Consider the following 21,525-nt stretch of genomic DNA (forward strand, 5'->3'; position numbering starts at 1 on the left):
ATGGTCCAATTCTATTTTTGTACTTCTACCCCTTCCCCTTTCCCTTGGCCCTTAAAATTGACGGTGAAGGGGAAGGGCTTCAAAATTTACCCCCTAGGAATTGGGACAGCACTAAAGCACCTGCACGCGTCATCATATGTCATCGGGATCTCTTGCCTCATATGAGATCAGATGATCGTGACTGCTGCAGTTATTCCAGTTGTGTTAGTTTTTTGTATTTATATTCAGGAAATCACTGAAGGTTTATATTATGTTATCATAATGATCTAATGTTGCAATAAGCTTGTAACTGCACTGCGCATTTACACAGTGGTTCATCTATATAAACACACAAAAATTACCAACATTAACAGTATAGCAGACACCGTAAAAAGCTCATTCCCAGCCACTAGACATTACTGACAGGGTATTCGAGTGTCATCAAGTGACAGAATGTTGTGGAACTGCTATACAGGAGTTATGATTATGGATTATAGATTGCAAAATTTAGCGTTTTTTATTTTAGTGTTTTTTTTTTAAGGCATGATGGTAAAACATGAACGCGGTTATCAATATATTAAAACATGCTTGTTTGTTGTAAAAATTGTTAATAATGACAAAAAATACTAATTTGTGGAACCCCTTACTTCATTCGAAGGGGTATTTACCCCTTCTCCTCTTAGCCCTAGGCCTTCAAGCTAAAGAGAATTGGGACACCCCCACCCCTTTACCGGAATGCGCAAAACGAGGGGTAAGGGGAAGAATTGGGATTGGGCCTATAAATCAGTACACCTAGATGCAGTCCAATAGAAGAATACATGGTGCTTATTAGAATGCATATAATGACTAACTAGAGTGTGGGAAAGGTTTACAAAACTACACACAAATGACAGTGGTTAATAAAGCTAGGTCTGTCACAATAATCAATATTAATATCGACTTCTTGCACAACACATGGATATGACCTCAAATCATTTTTGGTAATAGAATATATATCGGCCATACATAAATAAACAATTATAGCAACATTTCAGCTGTTTGTGCAACATTTTTATTTCTATTGGAGGTTTCAGTGTCAGTATGGCAATTACTATAAATTACTGTAGTATTTTTTCAAATATTACAACCTCTGCTACTTTGCCATTTTTTTATGTTTATGATTATTTAAGATATGGATTTTCACATTCTGATTCTAGTGCCTAGTTATTAAATTATTAAAAGAACTATAATCAATTACAATATTTAAAAAAAAAAATATTTTGTGTTCTTTGCAAGAGTGTATTTGCATTGTGATGCTATTATATTGTCATTCTATTGGCATTATATAATGAGTGGCTTACAGTGGTCTTAAAACGACAATAATATCAATTATTGCAATATATTTTGGTGCAATTTATCATACAACAAAATGGATATCGTGACAGGTCTAAGTAAAGCATAAAAGTGATTAGGCATGGGCCAGTATAAGATTCTGACGATATGATAACCTTGGATAAAAATTTCACGGTTTTACGGTATTATGATTACTGCTCTAAAATATATTATTTTTAATTGTCGGTTTTCCAAAAAAAAAAAAAAAAAAAACATAAGACCATGCACAATGGCAAAGTTTGCAATACTTTGCTACTGTTTATTTACAACCTCTTAAACATTGTTGCCATTTTTGGGACATTGTAGCCTGACATGTTTACTGCTCCAAAAGATTTTCTTTTTTAAAAGATTTATAATATTTTGAAGTAATTTTTTTTTATTTTTTTAACCCAGACGTTGCAATAGAATAAATTTTAAAGCAGTAATCGCAATACCGTGAAACCGTGATATTTTTATCCAAGGTTATCATACCTTCAGAATCTTATAGGCCATGCCTATTGTTTAGTGCATCCAAATAATCACAGATTTAGCGATTTTGGTTTAGAAATGATTAATCATGCAGGCCTAGCTAATTCTAAATATATTTATTTGTATTATATGAAAAATTATAAAATAATAGTCATTTTAAAATGGTAACACAGATGTAATAGTAATCAAGTCTGCCTACCGAAAAGTAAGGCAAACTAGAGCTTCAAATCCAAACAATGCTCAACAGACTGTCTTGGACATCTTTTGATAATTTTATTGAAAGAAAGTGGTGACATGTCATCCATCTATGGTCCGTGTATCATCCGTTCATTTGATTATTCCTTTTATTACGGAAAACGAAACATCAGAAAAACGATGAATATTTCGTTTTTCTGTTTATTCTGTAGACAGAAAAAAAGGAAACTCATCTGTTATTCTGCTTATTAACTTCAAACGAAATATTAAAACAAACACAAAACCAAAACGAAATAATGAGTCAAAATATGGTCCGTGTACGGTCCGTGTACGTTTTGTTCATTTGTTTCCCATTTTCAAACGGAATAAAGGAAATGGAGAAAACGGCCGTTTTTCCGTTTTTCTTTTGCTCACGAGAAAACGAAAAAACGAGATTTTGGCTGGATTTTCGTTTTTTGGTTTAGGGTAGGAAAACGGATAAACGACTTTAAAATTCATTTTACACATGTAGGCGGTGCTGAAACGCCCACTTTCCTCTAATTGGTTAACCAAATCTGCGCTCGTGACGTCGCCCTCAAAATAAAAGCCTTACACGCAGGCTTTTAATTATTATTATTTAATTATATATATAAACAAAGTTTACATATTCTATCATTTGAACCACACACAGTTAGCAGGCTTACATTCATTACGTATGTATAAATTAAATAAAAACGTAAATCAGCAGTATTCTTAGACATTTGTCATTAAAATAAGGTCATAGTTCACTGCCAAGCTTCTTGCTGCTGTGCACCTGATGCAGAGCAAAGATAGCCATTTCCGAGCAGCACCTGGTTTGCATGATTGTTTCAGAGCTATTGTAGGCCTAAATAATAGCCTACTCTGTATAAAATAATAATTTATTATTATTATTATTATTATTATTATTATTATTAGGCCTATTATTATTAGTATTGTTATTATTATTATTTACTTAGTTATTTAATGGTTGTAAGAACACAATGGACCCTGCATGGGGCTATAATAAATGGTACCATTTGTTTCTATTGGATTTTCTCCTATTTTAATTTAATATATGCCTTTAGCCTATTGTAAATATTTATTTGATAATTAATACTTTTTTATTGCAACGTCAAAGTAGGCCTGTCTTATTATTATTATTTTTTGTTATTATTTTGTCGTTGTTGTTGTTATTATTATTGTAGCAGGGACATAGCCACAGGTGTGGCAGAGTGTGCTGGTGCCACCCAAAGTGGCATCTTGCACCTGAAAATAGATGCCTTCGCGCTCAAGCGCGCGCAAACAACTTGCACAGGCAAAAGTAATGATGAATGTGTTGAAGGAAAAAAAAAACATTCTAATTATTTGTTAATAAAATAGTGCAACATTATTCTCAGTCAGTGTAGGCTGAAAAAATTAAGATCGCCAGCATTTCAAGGGTGGTTTTATTTTTAGTTCATTGCTGTGACGCGCTATATTTCACTAAGGCTGCATGAGACTGCGCATCTTGCTTATTTTCTCTATTTTACATACAGAACATCATACAGTCCAGGTTCTACCGTTCTAGTGAGTGTGGGGCATTGCTTTACGGTGGTAAAGTGGATTATTTCTTGGCAAATTCATAATGATTCACTTTGTTTAGTAATAAATTTCATAGTTATAAAATAACTACATTTCAAGAATATGTTAACACTTTCAACTATTTAGGATTATTTATTGCATCAAAAGTAATTTCAAAGTACCATTAAATGTACGTATAAACTGCTTAATGTGTGTGTGTAAACACCTAAGATGCAAAAAGCTTATTTAGACCAGAATAGGCCTACTAAATGCAACGGTCAATGTATGTAAACTTATGACCTAAAATGTCTTAAATGGCTAAATTTAAGTCTTTTTAAGTTTTTAAATAATTTAAGTTTAACATAAATGATTTAAACTTTAAACTTAAAATTAACAGAGGATGGCAAATAAATTGTTTATTAAATGGAGGTCAGGTGTCTATCTTAATTATAATTATTAAATATTATGACACTACAGTGGTGTATTGGAGAGTACGCACCTTTTAATTAATTAATTTTAAATAAGTGGTTTATCCTAAATAAAATGCAATGGGATCGGTGTGCAATGAATAGTTTGAAAACCCCTGGTTCAGACTAGACGAGCTAGCTGTCTGTGCGCTGCGCTAATAACTTGGCATTTGCTCTTTTCGGTGCTGCCAGATGCATTTATAGTGCATAAAAAATAAAAAAGGTAATTCGGTAAAGCGCGCGATGCGCGCAGAAATAAGCGCACTATATGCATATGTCGAATTAAGTTCTCTTTTTCTTTAATCAAGACTTTTCCGTTCGAGGAATTACAGTTATTAATAGCTTAGTCCTTATAAACGATCAGTTTATAAAATACACAATTTACGGATCAATGAAGAATAAGAAGAATATGCAACACATTATGATCCTTGAATGATCAGAGCGCATTTATATAAACTATATATTTTATATAATCTATAAATATTAAAAAACATTATACATTTAAAGTAATGGAACATTATATGTTATAAAATCTAAACTATTATTTAGGCTACAGGCTGTTCACCGCGTGCGTCAAAGAAAAGACATGACACAATCTCTATAAAAACTAGTTGTTTATTTACAATATCTAAAGGGATATAAAACATCTAACATGCATCTCCATTCTCAGCGAGTTTCTGTGTTCTGCATCCTTCACAGACCGAGGTCTCATTCCGAGCTAATCTGTAAATATTCTCATTTGGTTCTGGCACATTCTTGATTAAAGGTGAAACTGACCGGCGCAACGGATGATTTGTCATCTAGGGTGACTACAGTTATAATACAGGTTATGGAACTATTTCACTTTAATTTCATATTATTATTTTATTAAACAAACAAACCAGTTTTTGTTTTGGCTCTGCATGCAGCGTATTGGATCTTTGAAGCATTGCACTTCAAATGTTATTCCTTCTTTTTATTTTTATTGTATTTTTAATATTTTTAATTATACAACACAAAATTGGTTCTAAACAGATACATTTTCCTATAGGCTATGATGAAGTGTAAATTTTTGTTCACACAGGTCCTATACAAAACTGTGTGGATGGATGATTTGTTTCTCCGTGAAAATCACTCATTTAATAAGCAAAATAGGCCAAAATGTTGTTTAGCTTGCATCAAACTGGATGGACAATTTACAAACATATTGAATACAAAGGCTGGTTATTTTATGCAATGAGGGACCTATTACAAATTAAAGAAAATTATTTGCATATTAAAACGAAAATATATAATACAACAACAGATCCTACCTCAGAAATGACTTTAGATAATGTAAATAAGCATCAAGTTTTTTTTTTTGAGATTGTGTGTCTAATTCAGTAGTGTAGTGCGTTCGCGTGAGTTTCCTCCGGGTGCTCCGGTTTTCCCCACAGTAAAAAGACATGCGGTACAGGTGAATTGGGTAGGCTAAATTGTCCGTACTGTATAAGTGTGTGTATGTGTGGATGTTTCCCAGAGATGGGTTGTGGCTGGAAGGGCATCCGCTGCATAAAAACTTGCTAAATAAGTTGGCGGTTCATTCCGCTGTGGCGACCCCAGATTAATAAAGGGACCAAGCCGACAAGAAAATGAATGAATAATGTGCAATACTAATTTAAAATACGTATCACTAACCTTATATGTGAAATAGCAGGGCCCGCTGTAGCACTTTCTCAAGAAGAGCAAATGTCAAATTATTAGCGCAACGCACATGTAGCGAGCTCATCTGTTTGTCGGAACTACTAGACACAATTTTTTTATCAACTATAATGTGTTTAATTGGTTAATTTGAAATTTATTTCATTATTCCAGCAATAATTGTTGAGTGAAAGAATGCGCTAGAAATATGCATTGCGGCTCCCTTTATTGTACAGGCTTATTGCACTTAAACATTTTTAGGTTCGGCTCTCGAATTAGTAAGGTTATGAGTAAATGTTATTTAAAATATTTAAAGCCTGCCATAGCCTACAATAACAGCAAATTTAATAATAAAAAAAATAATAAGACAGGCCTACTTTGGCGTTGCAATAAAATAGTATTAATTATCAAATAAATAATTACAATATATAATTAAAATAGGAAGAAATAAATGAAAACAAATGGTACCCTTTGTTTTTATAGCAGGGCCCAAAGTGTTCTTATTCTGGTTCTGCTAACAACTATTAAAAAGAAAAAAAATCACACCAAACAATAAAAACACTAGTAACTGATAATAATAATGATAATAATAATAATAATAATAATAATAATAATTATTATTATTATTATTATTATTATTATTATAAAGCCCTTGCTCTGAAACAATCATGCAAACCAGGTGCTGCTCGGAAATGGCTATCTTTGCTCTGCATCAGGTGCACAGCAGCAAGAAGCTTGGCAGTGAACTATGACCTTATTTTAATGACAAATGTCTAAGAATACTGCTGATTTACGTTTTTATTTAATTTATACATACGCAATGAATGTAAGCCTGCTAACTGTGTGTGGTTCAAATGATAGAATATGTAAACTTAGTTAAAATATAATTAAATAATAATAATAATTAAAAGCCTGCGTGTAAGGCTTTTATTTTGAGGGTGACGTCACGAGCGCAGATTTGGTTAACCAATTAGAGGAAAGTGGGCGTTTCAGCACCGCCTACATGTGTAAAATGAATTTTAAAGTCGTTTATCCGTTTTCCTACCCTAAACCAAAAAACGAAAATCCAGCCAAAATCTCATTTTTTCGTTTTCTCGTGAGCAAAAGAAAAACGGAAAAACGGCCGTTTTCTCCATTTCCTTTATTCCGTTTGAAAATGGGAAACAAATGAACAAAACGTACACGGACCGTACACGGACCATATTTTGACTCATTATTTCGTTTTGGTTTTGTGTTTGTTTTAATATTTCGTTTTAAGTTAATAAGCAGAATAACAGATGAGTTTCCGTTTTTTCTGCCTACAGAATAAACAGAAAAACGAAATATTCATCGTTTTTCTGATGTTTCGTTTTCCGTAATAAAAGGAATAATCAAATGAACGGATGATACACGGACCATCTATTAACAGTCTGTCAGTGCAATTGATAATTCCAAAAATTAGAAGTGTTATCTTGTTTGTTTACTGGTTAGAATGTGTGTAATATATTAATTGAACTTAATGGCAAAAGTTGAATAAACATCAAAACCTGCAAATTTTTATAGTTTAACAATTGCCAATTAGTCAATCAATTGTTTGAATAATATTTGATTAATCGATAGGGAACTATCACCTTTTGTGGCCCTTCCAACCAATAAGATGTTAGATCTGGTCATGTTACAAAAGTTTTTTAATTGTTCCTTTGACTTACTTGTTTCTTTATTGAGCTCCTAGACCAGGGTTGTAACTGCTGGTACACATCATTTTATGAAATTCTTGTGCCGGCTATTAATGTAGGTGTTAACCAGTCTTTAGGTAGTATTTAAAGAGGATATATATAATCAGGTGCACAGCATCAGGTGCACAGCAGCAAGAAGCTTGGCAGTGAACTATGACCTTATTTTAATGACAAATGTCTAAGAATACTGCTGATTTACGTTTTTATTTAATTTATACATACGCAATGAATGTAAGCCTGCTAACTGTGTGTGGTTCAAATGATAGAATATGTAAACTTAGTTAAAATATAATTAAATAATAATAATAATTAAAAGCCTGCGTGTAAGGCTTTTATTTTGAGGGTGACGTCACGAGCGCAGATTTGGTTAACCAATTAGAGGAAAGTGGGCGTTTCAGCACCGCCTACATGTGTAAAATGAATTTTAAAGTCGTTTATCCGTTTTCCTACCCTAAACCAAAAAACGAAAATCCAGCCAAAATCAAATCCAGTCTTTAGGTAGTATTTAAAGAGGATATATATAATCGTAGCCACAAATAGGTTGGTTGCATAAATAACAGTTTATTTTTTAATTATTTCAGAATTACAATTGGTTGGACTGTCAAATAGTTCTGCACTCCAAACTCATATTTGTTTGAGTCAGTGCAGGCTGCTTAAAGCAAACAGAAGGATGGAATTTAAAATAGAGTACGAATGTAAATGTTTACATGTTTGAGGGAAATCTGTGACTTCTTAACAGCTTTCTATGTAGTCAAAATACCTAGCATAACTTTAGTAGCTGTATGTCCGTGTTAGATACAGAAACTGGATTGATGAGAAGTGAGTTGAAACTGTGTGGGATGTTTCTCCAACAGATTAGCCCTGAGTCAGCCAGTGAGGTGAATGAGGTGAGTTTGTTTAGTGTTGAATAAAAGCCCTGTGAGGAACATGCTGCGTGTGAGAGAACAGCGAGTAACAACTTCCTGACGGTTGGTCACCTATTGAACGTGTGAAAGGCCTGTAAGGCTGGTGATTGACAGTGGTCCAGCATGCATTTCGAAGATGTTTGTGTTGTGCTGAATTGATTTACAAGCGTTTCCTGGCTTGAGTAGTTTAGTTAATCCTCAAATCACTTGTGGGCTAAGGGGATGTTCTGGTCTAACAAGTTTGATCCTTGACCTCTTATATGTGTTTCTCACATTCTCAACTGATGATACCTCAAACCCTTTATATGGCTGAAGAATAGGACAAAAACCTCACATCATGATACAAGTTATTTCATATCCTCATATAATATATATTATATGGATTTTAGGGCTGGGCAATATGGCTAAAATGCAATCTCGTTAATTATTTTCCATATTGAATGATAACGATTTATATTTCAATATAAGTTGTTGATGGTTCCAGATTTACCTTCCAGGTTACCTTCACTCCCATTGGGTGTTCTTCCACACCGAATGCTCCTGCTATTTATTCATTCTGTTTACCTGCTGTCTGCTAAGAGCAGTTTTCTTCTCGATTGTCTGTTCCTGCTGAATTAAGAGAGAAGAGCCGACCACGCTCTCTTTGCGGAAGTATCATTCCGTACGATGGTCCTGATAAGTGATAAAGCAGCTTTCTGGAATGAATTGAATAAAAATGCATTGTTGCCTTGGTAATGCAAGCCAGAATTTCTAAATCAATGTCAAATAATCAATTTTCTAAAGGTTATTAAGATGTGATGACAATTATTTTCTGCATAATTGTTTAAGACTGTCGAGTCAAGATGTAAAACAAAAAAAGGGGAAGTTTAAGCTTTTTCTTAATTATTTTATTGGAGCATACAATTTTCAAAATGCCCTACTTTTACTTAAATAATGAGAACATGTAAATCTATAGTCATATATATAAAGTCTGTTTGTTACTTAAAGAATATGTATATAGTTCTTTGAATTTTTTTTTGTTGCAATTTTTTAAAAAACTTTGCTCGTACCGTACTATCAAAACCCTGACCCTAAAACCCTGATGCACACAAAACCGTGAGTAGATTGAACCGTTGCACCTCTTATCTCTAATATCAGCACGCTTTTAAATTCCCATTGTTGCACATTTCTGCTGTGTGATTGGCTCTAAGATCAAAATAGAGTAAAAAAGTCCAGAGCTTATCCTTGTTATTGACAACTATTCACAAATTTATTGCAATTCGATATAATATTGATTATCGGTCCAGCCCTAATATATAGATATTAGTATAATATCTGTAAATTCAATCAATTGATAATTTATACTAGTGCTGCACAATATATTGTTTCAGCATCAATATCGCAATGTGATTATTCGCAATGGTCCAATTGCCAGATATGCAACGTTGAGTTTGTATTGTAATTGATCATTTGGATGTGTCTTGAGGGCTGTGACTGTAGAATGATGTAAACGCACTCAGGCCTATGGCGTTGTATTGTTTTTAACTTTAGTAATGATTAATTTTATTGAATTATTTAGATTTTAATTAATTAATTACTGTATGTGAATGCTGTTAGTCTCAGAAAATGATAAACACAGTTTATTTCTATTGTATATTTTCTTTATTGTGTTTATTTATGCTTGTAGATTGTTTATTAGATTTTATGCAGATACACTTCCCTGCAGAATCATCCCAATCAATCCTAAATGATTAACTATTTTCAAATAGAGATATTCAAGTCATCTGGTGAATTGTATCCATATCACAATATATATTGCAGAATAACTAAATATTGCAATGTTAGATTTCCCCAATAACCTGCAGCTCTAGTTTATAAATTGACCAAATTTAAAAGGCTATTTTGCTTATACATTTTAAAGTATATACTCAAAAATGTCAGGTCAAATGTTTGATAAAAAATGGTTTTCAAAAACCAATGATTACAGGTACATGCAAAATGTAAACATTGTGTTTTCAGGATTGCCACTTTCTCCTAATGCTGTTATTTATGATTATGTCTGCATCTCTGTAAGGACTTGCAGTATTGCCTTCATATAAATCATGAAAAAGTATTACTATAAACAATGTACTTTGTGAAACAAATGATAGAGCATAATATAAAAATGATAGACTTTATGGCACAGCCCTAACCTAAACTAAACATGTCCATCAACTCCAAAATGCTAACAGAACACCAGGTGAACAAGAACAAATGGACAGGTGTGAAATAAAGTGCAAACAGAAAGAACTATTAGATAAGACTTTGTGGCCGCTGAAAACAGTGTCCTGTGCGAGACCGGAAACCTGAATCGGGAACAATCTGCAACGACACGATTTCAAGAAAAGCCTGTTTCCTAAAAAAAGAGATTGTGAGCAGAGATGTGAGTTCATACAATAGCAGGACCTGATGTAGTGCCTCGCTGATGTAGATTTTAGATCACTGCATCATCACACTGCTTGAAAACTGATCCTGAATCAATGGGTATCCAAAGAAACGCTCAGCATCGTCTCTCTCTGCCATTTGAAAAGCTGAATCACTTTAGCAGAAGCACTTTAGCAGCATCTAGAACAGCAGCCTGTAAGTACATTTAAGATTTGTTTCAGTTGTTGTGTATGGTTTGAGGACTTGTTTCCAGCTGTTTGTGTAAAGTTGTAGGACATTTAAACTTGCTTTCAGTTGTGTATAATACTAGAAGTTGTTTAGCCACTGTTTCCTTGGTTACTATAAGAGCTTGTGTAGCGAACGCAGACGCGGTTCGCGTCGTCCGCCTCAGTTTCGGCCCTTGTTTTGACTCGGGAGGCGTGTCCAAACGCCAGGTAACCACTATATAGTGAGCACGGTAGCATTAGTCGGCAGGAGAAGCACTTTAGCAGCATCTAGAACAGCAGCCTGTAAGTACATTTAAGATTTGTTTCAGTTGTTGTGTATGGTTTGAGGACTTGTTTCCAGCTGTTTGTGTAAAGTTGTAGGACATTTAAACTTGCTTTCAGTTGTGTATAATACTAGAAGTTGTTTAGCCACTGTTTCCTTGGTTACTATAAGAGCTTGTGTAGCGAACGCAGACGCGGTTCGCGTCGTCCGCCTCAGTTTCGGCCCTTGTTTTGACTCGGGAGGCGTGTCCAAACGCCAGGTAACCACTATATAGTGAGCACGGTAGCATTAGTCGGCAGGAGAAGCACTTTAGCAGCATCTAGAACAGCAGCCTGTAAGTACATTTAAGATTTGTTTCAGTTGTTGTGTATGGTTTGAGGACTTGTTTCCAGCTGTTTGTGTAAAGTTGTAGGACATTTAAACTTGCTTTCAGTTGTGTATAATACTAGAAGTTGTTTAGCCACTGTTTCCTTGGTTACTATAAGAGCTTGTGTAGCGAACGCAGACGCGGTTCGCGTCGTCCGCCTCAGTTTCGGCCCTTGTTTTGACTCGGGAGGCGTGTCCAAACGCCAGGTAACCACTATATAGTGAGCACGGTAGCATTAGTCGGCAGGAGAAGCACTTTAGCAGCATCTAGAACAGCAGCCTGTAAGTACATTTAAGATTTGTTTCAGTTGTTGTGTATGGTTTGAGGACTTGTTTCCAGCTGTTTGTGTAAAGTTGTAGGACATTTAAACTTGCTTTCAGTTGTGTATAATACTAGAAGTTGTTTAGCCACTGTTTCCTTGGTTACTATAAGAGCTTGTGTAGCGAACGCAGACGCGGTTCGCGTCGTCCGCCTCAGTTTCGGCCCTTGTTTTGACTCGGGAGGCGTGTCCAAACGCCAGGTAACCACTATATAGTGAGCACGGTAGCATTAGTCGGCAGGAGAAGCACTTTAGCAGCATCTAGAACAGCAGCCTGTAAGTACATTTAAGATTTGTTTCAGTTGTTGTGTATGGTTTGAGGACTTGTTTCCAGCTGTTTGTGTAAAGTTGTAGGACATTTAAACTTGCTTTCAGTTGTGTATAATACTAGAAGTTGTTTAGCCACTGTTTCCTTGGTTACTATAAGAGCTTGTGTAGCGAACGCAGACGCGGTTCGCGTCGTCCGCCTCAGTTTCGGCCCTTGTTTTGACTCGGGAGGCGTGTCCAAACGCCAGGTAACCACTATATAGTGAGCACGGTAGCATTAGTCGGCAGGAGAAGCACTTTAGCAGCATCTAGAACAGCAGCCTGTAAGTACATTTAAGATTTGTTTCAGTTGTTGTGTATGGTTTGAGGACTTGTTTCCAGCTGTTTGTGTAAAGTTGTAGGACATTTAAACTTGCTTTCAGTTGTGTATAATACTAGAAGTTGTTTAGCCACTGTTTCCTTGGTTACTATAAGAGCTTGTGTAGCGAACGCAGACGCGGTTCGCGTCGTCCGCCTCAGTTTCGGCCCTTGTTTTGACTCGGGAGGCGTGTCCAAACGCCAGGTAACCACTATATAGTGAGCACGGTAGCATTAGTCGGCAGGAGAAGCACTTTAGCAGCATCTAGAACAGCAGCCTGTAAGTACATTTAAGATTTGTTTCAGTTGTTGTGTATGGTTTGAGGACTTGTTTCCAGCTGTTTGTGTAAAGTTGTAGGACATTTAAACTTGCTTTCAGTTGTGTATAATACTAGAAGTTGTTTAGCCACTGTTTCCTTGGTTACTATAAGAGCTTGTGTAGCGAACGCAGACGCGGTTCGCGTCGTCCGCCTCAGTTTCGGCCCTTGCTTTGACTCTCGAGGCGTGTCCAGCTGAATTCAATCAGCTAGTGCTTTAGGGGTTATATAAACAACTAGTTCACCGCGGCAGCGGTCGCGGCAGCCTCGTGTGAAGACCGCCTCGTGTGAAGACCGACGAGGGTAAAGACCATCGACTCTACCTGCGCGACTCCACCGAGCAAAGACACCGACAAAGCACTTGAGTACTTTACTTTATTGTTTTACTTTACACTTATTTTTTGTTGTCAGTGCACTTTTATTATGTGTTTTCTAATTCCTGTTGTTACTAACACTCGCAAAACACGGGAGGTGCGCTGCAGGCGTAATCCTCACAACCTTCGTTCAATACATGTATCTACTATTTCACAACTCTCTCTCTCCGTGGGCCTCTGGAATTGTCAATCAGCTGTTAACAAGGCTGATTTTATTACCTCCATAGCTACATATTCTGACTATAATCTCATGGCTCTAACTGAGACCTGGTTGAGGCCGGAGGACACTGCTACACATGCTACTCTTTCTGCTAATTTCTCTTTTTCCCACACTCCTCGTCAGACAGGGAGAGGGGGTGGGACTGGACTACTAATTTCCAAAGAATGGAAATTTACTCTGATACCGTCCCTGCCAACAATCAGCTCCTTTGAATTCCATGCAGTCACCATTATCCACCCCTTCTACATAAATGTGGTTGTCATCTACCGCCCACCAGGTAAATTAGGTCACTTCCTAGATGAACTGGATGTTCTTCTCTCATCTTTTTCTAATTTTGCCACTCCCTTATTGGTGCTAGGTGACTTCAACATTTACGTTGACAAACCGCAAGCTGCAGACTTTCAGACTCTGCTTGCCTCTTTTGACCTAAAAAGAGCACCTACTTCTGCTACCCACAAATCAGGTAATCAGCTAGACCTTATTTACACACGACACTGCTTCACTGATCAAACAATAGTAACTCCACTACAAATATCTGATCATTTCCTTCTGTCTCTCAACATCCACATTACTCCTGAGCCGCCACACACTCCAACACTGGTTACCTTTCGCAGAAACCTACGATCTCTCTCACCCAATAGACTATCCACCATTGTTTCAGACTCTCTTCCTCCATCTCGCAAACTCACTGCACTTGATTCGAACAGTGCCACTAATACACTCTGCTCCACACTAGCATCATGTCTAGACCGATTATGTCCTCTTGCATCCAGGCCAGCCCGTGCCAGTCCTCCTGCACCCTGGCTCTCGGATGCTCTCCGTGAGCATCGCTCAAAACTTCGGGCTGCAGAGAGAATTTGGCGGAAAACTAAAAATCCTGCACACCTCTTAACATACCAAACTCTTCTGTCCTCTTTCTCAGCTGAGGTTACTTCTGCAAAGCAGACGTATTACCGTCTGAAAATCAACAATGCCACTAATCCTCGCCTACTTTTTAAAACATTTTCCTCCCTCCTCTATCCTCCTCCTCCACCCGCATCCTCCACACTTACTACTGATGACTTTGCTACATTCTTCTGCACCAAAACTGCAAAAATCAGTGCTCAATTTGCTGCACCTACAACAAACACGCAAGATACAACACCAACACCACACACACTCACCTCCTTTTCTCAGCTCTCTGAGTCTGAGGTGTCCAAACTTGTGCTATCCAGCCATGCAACCACCTGTCCACTCGATCCCATTCCCTCTCATCTCTTGCAAGCCATCTCTCCTGCAGTCATACCAACACTGACTCACATAATTAACACATCTCTTGACTCTGGTTTATTCCCCACTACATTTAAGCAGGCTAGGGTAACCCCACTGCTAAAGAAACCCAACCTGGACCATACGCTACTTGAAAACTACAGACCAGTATCCCTGCTTCCATTCATGGCCAAGATTCTGGAGAAAGTAGTGTTCAATCAAGTCCTGGACTTTCTTACTCAAAACAATCTCATGGACAACAAGCAATCCGGCTTTAAGAAAGGCCACTCAACTGAGACTGCCCTGCTCTCGGTCGTGGAGGATCTCAGACTGGCTAAAGCAGACTCTAAATCATCAGTCCTCATTTTGCTGGACTTGTCAGCTGCTTTTGACACTGTCAACCACCAGATCCTGCTATCTACGCTTGAGTCACTGGGCGTTGCGGGCACTGTTATACAATGGTTTAGATCTTACCTCTCTGACAGGTCATTCAGGGTGTCTTGGAGGGGAGAGGTGTCCAACCTACAGCATCTAAACACTGGGGTACCTCAAGGCTCTGTTCTTGGGCCACTTCTCTTCTCCATCTACACATCATCTCTAGGACCAGTCATCCAGAGACATGGATTCTCCTACCACTGCTATGCTGATGACACCCAGCTATACCTCTCTTTTCATCCTGATGATCCCTCCGTTCCAGCTCGTATCTCAGCCTGCCTGTTGGATATTTCACACTGGATGAAAGATCATCATCTTCAGCTGAACCTCGCAAAAACGGAAATGCTTGTAGTTTCTGCCAACCCGACTCTACACCATAACTTTTCAATCCAGATGGATGGGGCAACCATTACTGCATCCAAAATGGTGAAAAGCCTTGGAGTAACGATTGATGACCAACTAAACTTCTCTGACCACATTTCTAGAACTGCTCGATCGTGCAGATTTGCACTCTATAACATCAGAAAGATCCGACCCTTCTTATCTGAACATGCAGCTCAACTCCTTGTTCAAGCTCTTGTTCTCTCCAAACTGGATTACTGCAACTCTCTACTAGCTGGGCTTCCAGCTAACTCTATCAAGCCTCTTCAACTGCTCCAGAATGCAGCAGCACGAGTTGTCTTCAATGAACCTAAACGAGCACATGTCACTCCACTGCTAGTCCGTTTGCACTGGCTGCCAGTTGCTGCTCGCATCAAATTCAAAACTCTGATGTTTGCCTACAAAGTGACTTCTGGCCTAGCACCTTCTTATCTGCACTCACTTCTGCAGATCTATGTGCCCTCCAGAAACTTGCGTTCTGTGAATGAACGTCGCCTCGTGGTTCCATCCCAAAGAGGGAAAAAATCACTTTCGCGAACGCTCACGCTCAATCTGCCCAGTTGGTGGAATGAACTCCCTAACTGCATCAGAACAGCAGAGTCACTCGCTATTTTCAAGAAACGACTAAAAACTCAACTATTTAGTCTCCACTTCACTTCCTAAGCTGCAATTGCCTCTTTGAATATCACACTAATTGTACAAAAAAAAAAAAAAAAAAAAAAAAAAAACAAACTACTAACACTTCCCTTCTTAGACTTTACAGACCTGAAACTTGCCTTTAGTACTTATTCATTGTTGCTCTTGGTTGTGTAAATTGCTTCCTTGTCCTCATTTGTAAGTCGCTTTGGATAAAAGCGTCTGCTAAATGACTAAATGTAAATGTAAAATGAATCAGGAACAGTTTCGTCTTCAAATTACTGCGCAAGCTGGTTTTCCTGTTTTGCCCATGCAGGTCTTTGTGTTGCTGTACCAGAGCTGTGTTCAGCATTGTTCCTGCTGCTTCCCCTCTGACATTCCAGCGCTGATTTGAATCTGGGGGCCTACCTCTGTCTCTCTATTGTTTTGTCTCTCCTACATGTCACCCCCCCCCCCCCCACCCAACACACAAACTTTAAAAGGGCCATGAAACCCCCCCATCTCAGCATGGTGTTTAACACCTCTAGTAAAAGTCAGGAAAGTGGGTGAGTCCAGCTTTGCTTAGGTGGGAGTGTCGAGTGGCTAAAGAGGCAAGGGTTTGCATGAAAAGGGGAGTTTCAGTACATGCATGCATTGGTTTCCCCAGCAGCAAAACAAATACAGACACAGAGATAGACAGTGACTACATTTACATGGACATCGGTATTCAAATTATTTGCCTTAATATGAAAAAGACAATTAATTGTTTATAGTGTTTACATGAGTTGCTTTTTGAATGTTCCTTTAATTTGTCAACTTTAGCTGTAGTTTGGCACTTTCACTGTCATTCAGGAACATTTCATGCATGCCCCGATGACAAAGAGATATTGGATGCAAGGAACTGCTGAAAGAGTGTTGTTTAATTGAATTTTTGATACCCCATGCCGTATGGGATAAAAAAACTCAGATTTTCTCTGTTGAAAAATAGCTGTGTTTATAGACTATTCTGTCACAAAATCCTACAAGGAGACAGGAGTTTGAGTTTGATTAATGTGTTTACAAACGGAAAGCAGCATTTACAGCGAATCTTTCAGTCCATAATATTGTAGTGATATTTACGTACTGTATACTTAGTAACTAAATCATTTTGACCAAGGTATGTTTTTAAAAACTGAAAGAGTACTGCTGATGATACTAACTAACTTTGTCATCTGAATAAACATAAACAAAAAACACTGATCACACACTTACCAAAACCATAGTGACAGGACAATCAACACAAACTCCTGTAACCGCATCTTTTTAAAAAGAAGACAAGTAGCAATTCCGAATTTCACAATTTCCGGATGCGAAAAGTCATATGTTATATGACAGTCAACGTCTCAAAAAATGTGCTACCTTAGGCCCCGTTTACACTAGTGCGTTTTAGTTTGAAAACGCATAAGTTTTGCTACGGTTACGCCATCCGTCCACAATACGCCGGAGTTCTCAAGCGCCGAAAACGGAGCTTTTTGAAAACGCTGGAGAGGCCGTTTTTATTCTAAAACGCTGCTGCTCCGTCTCAGTGTGGATGGGGAAAGACGGAGACATCTGAAAACGGAGGCGGGGCTGCAAACGTTCACCTATTTAAGTAACGTTCACCTAATTAAGTAGCCCACACACAGTTCAGTCTCGCATCCTCTTCTTGTAAGTTAAGACTTCGCAAGTTTGATCAAGGCTGCAGTCTCCCCCTTCTCAGTTTGATATGGAAAACATACCGAGGACACGCGTAAATCTTCAAAAGGAACAGTGTACTTTATAACTTCATTCACATCACCTTGGCTACGTTGTTTCACTTTCTCAACAATAAAATGTAAACATGATTTAAGGAACTTCCTATTTTTTTAATATTAGAAAACTTAACAGACAGCAGAAATGTTGAGGCGTCGTGCTGCATATATGAGCGTCATCTTCACTGTGTGGATATTTATAACAAAACGGAGCCTATAACAACTGCCTCCTTTCAATTTCAGTGAAAATACGAAACGCACCCTCTCTTTTGCTGAATATCAGTTTTAATAATCGACAATTATAAAAGTATAACATACAAGTTTATACATTGTAGGAAATAAAGGCAAGCGATCAGTCAATGTACCTGGATTAATCATTAACTTATCTTTGCACTTAACCAAAACATGTTACCCGTGAACAAGTAACTTAATAGATTCCAATGACCAAAGTCAGGGAATTGGCCTATGTCGTTAGATAAAGACAACAACATGAATGAAATATCACGTTTAGCAAATATAGTGAGATTAGATCCAGCGGGAGATGCGTGATGAGCAGTCCGACAAGCAGAGCTCTCATCTGGGTAGAAATGCTAGAGCGCTTACCCGAGAGTGTGTGTGTGGTCACGTGATGTGCGTTTTCAGCGTTTTGGTGTGGACGGAGAGCTGTTCAGAATTGCTGGGTAAAACGCGAGTGTGGACGCGGATCGTTTTCATTCTACAACGCCGTTTTAAAACTAAAACGCACTAGTGTAAACGGGGCCTTATTGTACAAGTGGCTCAAACTCGCTCTTTTATAGGCGAGAATCGGCAGACATGCAACAACTTTCATCATAAGGTAAACGCAAAACAACAGTTTCCATCTGTTTCCATCTAGAGCTCCTTCACGGGACTCCACACTTGTAAACACACGCTGCATCAGGCTCACGGGGCTCTCACCTTTGTCCACACTCATCAGCGCTACCAAGCTGACAAATCACAGAATTTGCGCTACGCGTCGTTGCAACGTGTAGTTACATTTTTTGAGAGGTGTGCGTCAACGGCCACGGCGAGGGCTGTGTAAATGTGTAGGCTGCGATGGAGCATACGTATGCACTTGACGCAGAAGTATAAATCAGCCTTAAGGCTCATTAGGTGGTACTGATGTGAGCCACCCATGGACTTTTTGTTTGGCATTATTGTCTTTTTTTAAACACAATTGTACTCACAACAGTGTTTTCTTTTAAATGCGGCCCATTTGTGGTGGAAACAGAATAGTCTGTGGTGAAATAATGTTGGAAGGGACTTTATTCTTCAAGGGGCTCGATTGTTCATAAAAACAGTGTGTACTAGACCAAAGTGAGAAAGTGGTAGATTTTCCTGGAAGTTACATCATCCAAAATGTTCCTACATCTGCAGAGAATGTCATTCTAGATTGATTTATTTTGTTTGTTTATGAATAAAATGTTAAAGTGTTTGATTGCAACTAGCTTAGACAATTTTGTCAGTAATGTGCCTGTACATTATCAGTGTTTTGTGGACACCTTCATGCTTGGCCTGGGACTTTGGGTCGTCCTTAAAGTCATTGTTTACCCAAAAATGAAATGTCGTTATTGATTCATTCTCAATTAGCTTTGCTTGAGTTATTAATAATAAGAAACAATACTCTAATGTAAGTCAATGTGGTCTGACAACTTTTTAAATGAATGATGATCGGCTCATTTGGATGATGATTGGCCGACATTTTTGTGATTGATCTGGGACATCAGGGTATCCTTAAAGGGATAGTTTACCCAAAACTGAGAAATCTGTCATGTGCTCAAGTTTCTCCAGTGGGCTCCAGTTTGGTCACCACATTCTTCAGATATTTTCTTTTGTGCTTAGAATGAGAAGGAAACTCCTACAGGTTTGCAGGGTGAGATAATTAGAAAGGAATTGTGTTTTTGGGGCATTAAAAATGATATATCTTAAACATTTATATAGCGTGTCCATTTTAATGGAAGCCCTTAAGGTGGGCATTTGGTGGTGGAGAGACTGTGGATTTTATGTCTGATTTAACTGACACAAAAACACTGATTAATAGAACGTGTCTTGGTTTAGTGGTGACCTTTATATGGGCAGAGACTTGCAAAGTTGTAAACAAAACACAAGTAGTAGACCCTCAGTCGGGGTAGTGCCATTTCATTTTAGACCGCATTCAAAAGGCTATGAGGACTAGAAATACAATATGTTCAATCAATTGTAGAAATTGTTCAGCTCATGAAAAATCTTTCTATAATACTTTAAACAAAACAAAAAATGAACAAACAAAAAACTCCAAAACAAGCAAAAGCTAATCTATTTGCCATCTGTCATCAGAACTTACTTGGATACATTTATATTATCGTCATTATTCGTCTCATTTATCACATTAAAAACTGCTCTTGTATTCTTTCTTACTGTCAAACCCCAGCGTTATATTTCAGCTTTGTTGCAAATCTTTATTGCATTTAAGTGTGCATGTTTTAAGTTCAGGTTAGGGTCATCAGCATATGGTGGTTTCAGATTGTCTTCTGATAGATGACCAACATTCATCAGTTCAACTTCTGAATTTCTGTTCCCTGTTGTCTTCCCTTTTCCAAATGATTCCATAGACCCTTACGATCTTCCTGTGCATTTGAGAATCATACTCCTTCACCTCCTAATACACTCATAAACCTTTGACATCGTTTCTCATGCAAACAGGACTTTGAGTGTAGTTCGGCGATGTGGTCAAAGGTCCTGCTTTGTGCTGTTTAATCAAGGTTGGCATCATTTAAGTGCTATCAGGTATTGGAAATTTTGTGTTTGTGTGTTTGTGACAGGGAAGTGTTCTGCTGTTGCTCATTAATGAGTAATTTAGCAACCGTCCAAAGCCCTCTGTCATGGTCTAGTAATGATAGTCGTCATCTTTTTGCTTTTTGTTGTCTAGATTGTGATGCTTAAAGACCAATTTGGCTGTTTCGTACTATCAGTAATTTAGTTAATTTAGTTTATTTACATTTCCAAGCAATGTATATATACATCAACATTTTCATTATGTATTAACTTGATTGCTGGTTAAAATATTTTTAAAAGCATTTGCTAGTGCAAAGACCATTTTAAACCTGCTAATACAGTGGCTGACTCATTTGTTATTTTAAAGGCTGTTATTTTATGCATCTTTATCAAAATGCACACAGTAATATCATTGTAAGACTTTTTGCATACTAAGACTTTTATGCCTTGATGAGAAGTGATGTGCTTGTGACGTTTTAATTTGACATGACAACACTGAGTTTTGCTAGAATTTATTTTAATCACCCCTAGGGGGCAGACTTGTATAGAGATTTTGAGGGATGAAAATACACACACACATACACGCATACGAACACACACAAAAACAAACACACTAATAAACACACACATTATTGTTGTGAATTATGGTTACATGACATAGGCAAAATTGTTTATATGCCGTACAAGCTGTTCTATCACCCTTACCCTAGCACTTACAGGAAACTGTGTATTTTAATTTACTCAAAAACAACAATAGAACAAATTCTGTATAATTTATAAGGCTTTTAAAAATAAAAGGGGTATGTGGCAATGTCCTTAAAAGTCACCTTGTAATACCGGACACACACACTTAGACTGAATTGGCTCAGTCTG

General features: G+C 37.5%; 1 protein-coding gene across 19 annotated transcripts in view; it reads left to right on the plus strand.

The window, feature by feature from the left end:
• Positions 1 to 21,525, plus strand: part of fryl (furry homolog, like) — a 168,839-nt gene that overhangs the window by 14,747 nt on the left and 132,567 nt on the right. The window lies entirely within an intron of this gene.

Source organism: Danio rerio, chromosome 20, assembly GCF_049306965.1.
Source record: "Danio rerio strain Tuebingen ecotype United States chromosome 20, GRCz12tu, whole genome shotgun sequence".
Taxonomy (NCBI): Eukaryota; Metazoa; Chordata; class Actinopteri; order Cypriniformes; family Danionidae; genus Danio; species Danio rerio.